We start from the raw sequence: 10,034 nt of genomic DNA, 5'->3' as shown, positions 1-10,034 counted from the left end.
TGGATGTATACCAGATCTCCAGAAAGAAGAGGTATTTGAGAAATACATACATGGATGAGTGCAGCCTCTGGTCTTGGCTCACCACTGCAACAATGACATTTCCTGTGACTGTGAGAAAGTAGACGAACAGGAAGATGGCAAATAACAGTGTCTGCCATCCAAGAATGTTCTGGAATCCTAGCAGCTGATATTCAGTGCACTGGACACATTGGGGAGTTTCACTGCCTGTGGAAGGAAAAACACTATAAACCAGCCATCCAAATATTTGTAGCTCTTGATGTTTAGCATTAGAGACTATTTTTTTAATAGATAGATCTTTGTGTATAACACTTTATAGGAAAAAATGCATACTTTCACCTTGGTTTTATAAGAAAATATTTAGATATCAGAAGCGGAAAGTGGATGTTAGATCTTGGAAAGAACGTCAGCAACTCCACTTATGTTCTCTGAAATTTAGAAGTCTCAGGTCTAAATATTTTTTTTTTAATCCAACTCTAATGGAATCCAAGTTTGGAAACCAAGAATAATAACAATTTAAAAAAACAGGCTTATATGGAATCAATGACTTTTCTTTTCTTACATATGGGCTTTGTCTGATAAACAGTGAGAATAGAAAATCTCCTATGACATCTTAGGGTAGTTTGTTCATTCTCCTCTCAAATAGTAATTGTGGATACTTTGAGCTCTCTCCCTCTCTCTCTCCGATGCCTTGTGCTGAGCTAATTTGTACCTCCATTGACATCCTTTCTTGTCCAGTTGGATATCGTGATCTGCCACTGAGCAGGTATCCTGTATACTTTCAACATATCACCTCTGTTTGTTTTTCTTTCATTTATTTTATTTTATTTTTTATATTATAAAGAATGTACCATTTATTAGATATTAACTTTTTTTTACAATTAGTCTTTTTTTTTAGTATTTCCTTTTTTAATTTTTTTAATAAACATATAATGTTTTATTAACCCCAGGGGTACAAGTCTGTGAATTGTCAGGTTTACACACTTCACAGCACTCACCATAGCACATACCCTCCCCTGTGTCCATAACCCCACCACCCTCTCCCGACCCCCCTTCCCCCAGCAACCCTCAGTTTGTTTTGTGAGATTAAGAGTCTCTTATGGTTTGTCTCCCTCCCAATCCCATCTTGTTTCATTTATTCTTTTCCTACCATCCAAGCCTCCCACATTATATCTCCACTTCCTCATATCAGGGAGAACATATGATAATTGTCTTTCTCAGATTGACTCATTTCGCTAAGCATAATGCCCTCTAGTTCCATACATGTCATCACAAATGGCAAGATCTCATTACTTTTTTTTCTCAGTTAAAATTTTCTTTTAATTTTTTAAATTTATTTTCAGCGTAACAGCATTCATTGTTTTTTGCACCACACCGAGTGTTCATGCAATTCAGTGCCCCTCCAATACCCAAAAAAAAGGGTAGAAAAAAAAGAGAAAAAAAAAAAAATATATATATATATATATATATATATATATATATATATAGATGTATGCATGCAAATAAAGGAAGAACCTCATCAAAAAGAACCTCAAGTATAAGATTTATATACTATCAGGACAAACACAAAAACACAGAAACACTGGCAGAAGAAAAATATGGTGGAGTGGTAATAAATTCTCAGTGTGGGCGAAGAAGGTTGTTTTGATTCTTCCTGGATGTATCTTGATATCTTTGTTAAAGGACTCAACTTTCCTAAGATAAAGGGGGATTAAAAATTGGTTTCCCTATAGGGGTAGCATTGATTGGGGAAAGGGGATTACCTTAAAGTTTAATTCTATATGAATATTAAAAAATAAAAATAAAAAAGGAATAAACTAAACTAAACTAAAATTAAAAAACAATAGAAAATAGAAATGCAAAAGAAAAACACAGGTGTATGTATCAAAAAGTTCATGTTTGAAGGTTATTATGGAATGTGACGTACATCTCATATCTCACTGTACATCTCACTGTTATGGTAAATAGGTTAAAAAGTTATCTATATAAAAAAAAAAAGAACCAGAATAGTGGGAACAAGTTAAAAATAAAGGTTGTATCTATGAAATAGTGGTGGTTGTTCTCTTGTCGCCTTTTTTTTTTTTTTCTTTCCTGGTTGGTTTTCTGGGGGAGGGATCTGCCACGTGGGTTTTCAGTCAATGATGTTCCCTGAGTTAAATCCTCCCGCCCCTCTCAGTGGGGTGGGCTCTGAGGAAACTGGTTTTTTCAGGCTTTTGTTCTCTGGAGTTTTTTATGTTTGTTTACTTTTTTTTTCTCTCTTGCCTTGACAGCTTTTGATGGTTTTTGTAGGTTTAGAGGAAAGCAAACTGCACCCTGACCTCCCTCTCAGAGAGAAGCCTCATTCTGGCTGCAGAGCCCAAATAAATTCCCCCTTGGCCGCTGGCAAAGCAGGTTCCGAATCACGGTCCCTGGAGATGCAGGATCTTTTGCTTGTACCCAAAACTATGGCAGAGGCGGCTGTCTGGGCAGCTCCAGACTGCCAGAGAGGTTCCAAGCAGCGATCGCACACTGAGTTTTTCCCACTGGCCCAGGCTGGGAGTGCCTGGTCTTTCTGGGTCTAAGAGCGCAGGGCTTGCATGCACCTCTCTCAGGGGAGGGTGAGGGTCGCACACGTGTCTCAGGCTCTGGTAGATTGGCGCGGGTCTAAGAGCGCCAGGCTGGGCCTTCAGGCACCTCTCTCAGGGGAGGGTGAGGGGCGCGCGCTTCTCAGGATCTGTTACCAAGGCTCTGCATTCTGCCGTCTGGCGAGGCTCCCAGACCCTCACAGGAGCTGGACCCCATGTGTTCTTGGGCGTGCTGGCGGCTCAGGGACCAAGACCTGGTTTCTCCGCCACACTCTCTCTGGCTCAGCACCAGGGGAGGTTGTCCTGGGTCCAGGGACTTAAGCCCCAGTCCCTAGCCTCCCCAATTCCCACAATATCCCCCCCCCCCACGCAATGCTTTGCGCTCTTTGAGTGCTTTCAACCAGTCTCCAAGTTAATGCAGATCCCTAGATGCTGGGCATTCTCGTATTGGGATATTACTTTCCAATCAGTCGCCACTGGTGGCTCCCTCCCCCTTTTGTTTATCTTCCGATATCAGTCCAACGTTCCCACTCTGCTTTACCTGCCCACTGGCATCTTCTGTCCCTGTAGAGATCCAGACGTGTATAATTCTTATCTCAGGCTGATTTCATGGGTGATCAGAGTTCTTTGGAAGGTAATCAGCTCACTTTAGGGTACAGGTTGAAATGGCGCCTCCTCCTACTTCCCCGCCATCTTGTCTCCTCACATTATGGTTTTGATTCATATTTCCCTGATGTTGAGTGATGTTGAGTGTTTTTTCATGTGTTTGTTGGTCATTTTTATATCTTCTTTGGAGAAATTCCTCTTCATGTCTTCTGCCCATTTCTTGACTGGATTGTTTGTTTCTTGGGTGTTGAGTTTGATAAATTATTTATAGATTTTGGATACTCACTCTTTATCTGATATGTCACTTGCAAATATCTTCTCCCATTTTGTTGGTTGTCTTTTGGTTTTGTCAACTGTTTCTTTTGCTGTACAAAAACTTTTTATTTTGATGAAGTCCCAATAGTTCATTTTTGCCATTGTTTCTCTTGCCTTTGGAGATATGTCTAGCAAAAAGTTGCTGCAGCTGAAATCAAAGACATTACTACCTCTGTTCTCCTCTAGGATTTTGATGGATTCCTATCTTACATTGGTCTTTCATCCATGTTGAATTTATTTTTGTGTATGGTGCAATAAAATGGTCCAGTTTTATTCTTCTGTATATGTCTGTTCAATTTTCCCAACACTACTTGTTGAAGAGACTCTTTTTTCCATTGGATATCCTTTCCTGTTTTGTCAAAGATTAGTTGACCAGAGTTGAGGGTCCATTTCTAGATCCTCTATTCTATTCCATTGAACTGTTTTTGTGCCAGTATCATATTGTCTTGATGATTACAGCTTTGTAATAAAGCCTGAAGTCTGGCATAGTGATGTCTCCAGCTATTGTTTTCTTTTCAACATTCCGTTGGCTATATGGGATCTTTTTTGCTTCCATACAAATTTTAGGATTATTTGTTCCAGCTCTGTAAAAAAAAAAAAAAAAAAAAAAAAAAAAAAAAAAAAAAGCTGATGTTATTTTGATAAGGATTGGTGTGTTTGGCTTATTTCAATTAGCATAATAAACTCTCAGTCCATTAATGTTCTTACAAATGGCAAGATCTCATTCTTGTTTATGGTTGAGTAATTATCTTTCTATCTATCTACCTATCTATCTATCATCTATCTATCCATCATGTATCCATCTATCATCTGTCATATATTTATCTATCTTCTATCCATCCATCCATACATCTATATATTATTGATTTTCTATGTATTTATCTATCATTGAACAGTTGGATTGCTTCCACACCTTCCTCATTCTACATAATGCTGCAGTAAACGTGAGAGTTTATATATCTTTTCAAATTAGTGGATACCCAGTAGTGGAATTACTGGATTATATAGTATTTTTATTTAATGTTTCTGAGGAATCTCAACATTCTTTTTCACAGTGGCTGCACCAATGTATATTCTCACCAACACTGTTTATTTATTCTTTATCTTATATTATTCATTCTGGCATGTGTGAGATGGTATCTCATTGAATTTTTGATTTGCATTTCCCTGATGATTAGTAATATTAAGATTTTTTTTGCACTGTCTGTTGGTCATTTGTATGTGCTTTTTGAAAAAAAAAAGTCAGGTTCTCTGACCACTTTTAATGAGATTTTTATTTTTTTTTGGTGTTGAGTTCTATACATTTTATTTATTTTATTTTTTAAAGATTTTTATTTATTTATTTGACAGACAGAGATCACTAGTAGGCAGAGAGGCATGCAGAGAGATGGAGGGGAACCAGGCTCCTTGCTGAGCAGAAAGCCCAATGCGGGGCTCAATCCAGGACCCTGGGATCATGACCTGATTTGAAGGCAGAGGCTTTCACCCACTGAGCCAGCCAGGTGTCCCATGAGTTCTATACATTTTAATATATATGTATATATACACATAATATAAATTATATATTAATTAATTATATGTTATATATAATCATTATATATATGCATGTACATATATATATTTATATTTAAGATTCCATTCATTTATTTAACAGATAGATAAAGAGAACAAGGAGAAAAAGCAGAAGGAATGGCAAAGGGAGAAGGATAAGCAGGCTTCCTGTGGGGCTTGATCCCAGGACCCTAAGCATCAACAGAAGATGCTTAACCAACTGAGACACCCACGTATCCCTAAAATATATTTTGTATGTTAACCCCTTCTTATATGTTTTGCATATATCTTCTTCCATTCACTAGGTTGCCTTTGGTTTGGGGATATTTTTTACTGGTTTTCTTTTTTGTTGTTGTTCATTTTATTCAAGTAAAGTTAATGTGCAATGTTATTTTAGTTTAAAGTGTACAATATAATGATTCACCAATTATATACATTTCTCAGGGCTCATTAAGATAAGTTTACTCTTAATCTTATTTATTCACTTCAGTCTTTTGATTTTATTGATTTCCTTTGGTGTGCAAGTCTTATTTGTCATAATCCCAATAGTTTATGTTTGCTTTTGTTTCCTTTGAGTAGGAAGACATATATAGAAAAATGTTGTTAAGGCAAATCTCTAGGATATTCCTGTCTATTTTTTTAAAGAGATTTTATAGTTTCAGATCATATGTTCATATTTTCAATTTATTTTTGGGTCTATTTTTTTGTATAGTGTAAGAAAGTGTTGCAGTTTTACTCTTTTGGAAATAACTGTGAAGTTTTCCCAACACTGCTTATTAAAGACACAGTTTTTTCCCCATTGTATAGTTTCACCTTCTTTGCTGTAGATTAATTGAACTTATCAGTGTGTCTCTATTTCTGAGATCTTTATCTGGTTACATTTTGTACATCTATTTTTATGTCATTACCATACTGTTTTTATTATTATAACTTTGTGGTATATCTTGAAATCTGGGATTATTATACTTCCATCTGTTTTTGTTTTTCTCAAGCTTATTTTACCATTTGAGGTCTTCTGTGGCTTCAATTATTTATTCTTGTGCTATGAAAACTCTATTGCTCTTTTGACAGGAATTGAATCTATAGATTGCTTGGGGTCATATGAACACTTAGACAATATCAATTTTTCCAATTCATTAGTGTGGTGTATCTTTGCACTGTTTGTATCATCTTTAATTTATTTCATTAAACTTTTACAGTTTTCAGATTACAGGTCTATTACCTCCTAGGTTACGCTAATTTCTAAGTATTTTATTTTTCTCAAGCAATTATAAATTGAATATAAACCATTATATTCCTTTTCTATTACTTTATTTTCAGTTTATATTAGTGTAAAATATTTCTGTATATTAATTTTTATCCTGTGACTATTGAGTTTCTTTGTTAGTTCTAATAGTTTTTTGTTGGAGTCTTTAAAGTTTACATCTATAGTATCCTATCATCTACAAATACTGACAATTTTATATCTTCGTTACCAATTTGACTGCCTTTTTTTTTTCTTGTCAGATTACTGCAGCTAGAAATTCCAGCATTATGTTGAATAAAAGTGATGAGAGTAAAATCATCTTGTACCTGATCTTAGAAGAAAGCTTTTAGCTTTTACCCATTGAGTATGATGTTAGTGATGGGCTTATCATATATGGCCTTATTATGTAAATTATGTATCCTGTAAACTTACTTTGTTGAGAGTATATATCATGAGAAAGTGTTCAATTCTATCAAATTAAGTTTCTGCATCTACTGAAGTAATCATTTTTATTGTGTTATGTTAGTCACCATAAAACACATCATTAGTTTTTGATGCAGTGTTCCGAGATTCATTGTTAATGCACTGTACCCAGTGCTCCATGCAACATGTGCCCTCCTTAATACCTACCATCAGCCTCATCCATCCCCTTTATCCCTCCCCTCTCAAACACTCAGTTTGTTTCTTGAAGTCCACAGTCTCTCATGTTTCATCTCCCCTTCCGATTTCCACCAATTCACTTTCCCTCTCCTTCTCCTCCATGTTATTCCCTATGTTCCACAAGTAAGTGAAATCATATGATAATTGACTTTCTCTGCTTGTTTTTTTTTTTACTCAGCATAATCTCCTCCAGTCCCATCCATACTGATGCAAAAGTTGGATATTCATCTTTTCTGATGGCTGAGTAATAGTCCATTGTATATATGAATCATATCTTCTTTATTCATTCATCTGTTGAAGGGTGTCTCAGCTTTTTCCAAAGTTAGGCTATTATGGACATTGCTGCTATGAACATCAGGGTGCATATGGCCCTTCTTTTCATTACATCTGTATGTTGGGGGTAAATACCCAATAGTGTAATTACAAGGTCATAGGGTAGATCCATTTTTAATTTTTTGAGGAATCTCCACACTATTTTCCAAAGTGGCTACACCAACTTGTATTCCCACCAAGAGTGTAAGGGGGTTCCCCTTTCTCCACATCCTCTCCAACATTTGTTGTTTCCTGCCTTGTTAATCTTTGCCATTCTAACTGTTGTAAGGTGGTATATCAACGTGGTTTTGATTTGAATTTCCCTGATGGCTAATGATGATGAACATTTTTTCAAGTGTCTGCTAGCCATTTGTATGCCTTCATTGGAAAAGTGTCTGTTCATGTCTTCTGCCCATTTTTTGACATGATTACCTGATTTTTGGATGTTGAGTTTGAGTTCTTTATAGATCTTGGATATCAGCCCTTTGTCTATAGTGTCATTTGCAAATATCTCCTCCCATTCCATGGGTTGCCTCTTTGTTTTGTTGACTGTTTCCTTTGCTGTGCAGAATATTTTTTAAAATTTAATTTAATTTTTTCAATGATCCAAGATTCATTGTTTACACACCATACCCAGCCATGCCATACATGTCCTCCTTAATACCAACCATCAGGCTCACCTAACCCTCCCAACCCCCTCTCCTCCAAAATCCTCAGTTTGTTTCTCAGAGTCCACAGTCTCTCATGGTTCATCTCTCCCTCCAACTTCCCCTTATTCTCTTTTCCTTTCCTTCTTCTAATGTTCTCCATGGTATTCCTTATGCTCCACAAGTAAGTGAAACCATATGATAATTGACTCTCTCTGCTTGACTTATTTCATTAAGCATAATCTCCTCTAGTCCCACCCATGTTGATACAAAAGTTGAGTATTCATCCTTTCTGATGGAGGCATAATATTTCATTGTATATATGGACCATATCTTCTTTATCCATTTGTTTGTTGAAGGGCGTCTTGGCTCTTTCCACAGTTTGGCGATTGTGGCCATAGCTGCTATGAAAATTGGTGTACAGATGGGCCTTCTTTTCACTATGTCTGTATCTTTGGGGTAGATACCCCGTAGTGCAATTGCCAGGTCATAGGGTTGCTCTATTATTAATTTTTTGAAGAATTTCCACACTATTTTGTTGATAATTTAGGTTCTATTTCATGTATTTCTGCACTAATCTTTATTATCTATTTCTTTCCACAGGTTTAGGCTCTTTTTTTTTTCTATTTCTATTTCCTTTATGTTTAGGTTAGGTAATTTATTTGAGATTTTTCTTATTTCTTGAGGTTGACCTGTATTGCTATAAACTTCCATCTTAGAACATCTATTGATGCATCCCAAAAACTTAGGATTATTGTGCTTCATTTTTATTTGTCTCCATATATTTGTTGATTTCCTCTTTGATTTCTTTTTTTAACCATTCAGCATTTAGAGGGATGTTATTTACCCTACATGTATGTATGGTCTTTCAAGATATTTTCTTACGTTTTAGTTTTAGTTTTGTAGTGTTGTGGTTGGAAAAGATGCATGATATGATTTCAAACTTATTTTTAATTTGTTGAAATTTTTAAAATTATTATTATTTATTGTGTTATGTTTGTCACCATACAGTACATCATCAGTTTTTGATATAGTGTTCAATTATTCATTAGTTGTGTATAACACCCAGCACTCATCACATCATGTGCCCCCCCTTAATGTCCATCATCCAGTTGATACTTGTTTTGTGGCCTAACATTTGATCTATTCTGGAGACTGTTCCATGAACACTTGAAATAATGTGGATCCTATTTTTAGGATAAAATATTCTGAATATATCTATTAGATTTATCTACTCTAATCTGTTATTCAAAGCCACATTGTCCTTGCTGATGTTCTGTTTTGATGATCTATTGATGTAATTAGGGTGCTAAATTCCTGTATTATTTTGATATTACTATTATTTCTTTGCTATTAACTGCTTTATATATTTGGCTGCATCCATGTTTGGTAAATAAATATTTAAATTATCTTCTTTTTAATCATTCTCTTTATGATTATATAATTATTATATAAATATACCGTTTTGGTGATTCCTACCATTCTTAATCCTACTTTATGGCCTTTCCTTTCTACTCAAAATATTTGCTTTAGTAAAAATTCTTTCAGGGCTTTTTTAGTGGTCATAAATTCCTTTAACTTTTTTCTGTCTTGGAAACTCTTTTCACAAGTGAATATCTTTATGATAATTATTTTAAATCTTCTATCAGACACATCATGTATCTCCTTTTTGCTTAGGTCTCTTTCTGTGAATTTGTCCTGTTCTTTAATTTTTAGACAGGCTCCTCTATCTCTTCATTTTGCTTAACTCTCTGTCTGTTTCTATGTGTTAGAAAAGTCAGTGATGTCTCCTGAAAATAGTGGATTATGAAGAATACATCCTTCCTGGAGTTTCATGAAGTGCAGTATCACTTGACCAGAACCTACCACTTCAAGTGTGTCTCTTATGTATGCTATGTACACCCTGCTGTTGTGACTAAGCTGATTTTGCCCTTGGTCCAGCCATCTGCAATGGGTCTCTTTACCTGTTGTGGGCAGGGTTTGCTCCCTGGATTGCAGTAGACCATTCTGGGGTCATCTTGCACTTGAGCTGAGTTATATCAAGCACTTTCTTTCTTTTTTGTTCTCTATCTCTTTTTTCAAGATTTTATTTATTTATTTGACAGACATGGATCA

The sequence above is a fragment of the Enhydra lutris genome, unplaced genomic scaffold, assembly GCF_002288905.1.
Source record: "Enhydra lutris kenyoni isolate GAN:26980312 unplaced genomic scaffold, ASM228890v2 scaffoldscaffold103, whole genome shotgun sequence".
NCBI classification, from domain to species: Eukaryota; Metazoa; Chordata; class Mammalia; order Carnivora; family Mustelidae; genus Enhydra; species Enhydra lutris.
Note: the sequence above shows the minus strand (reverse complement) of the source record.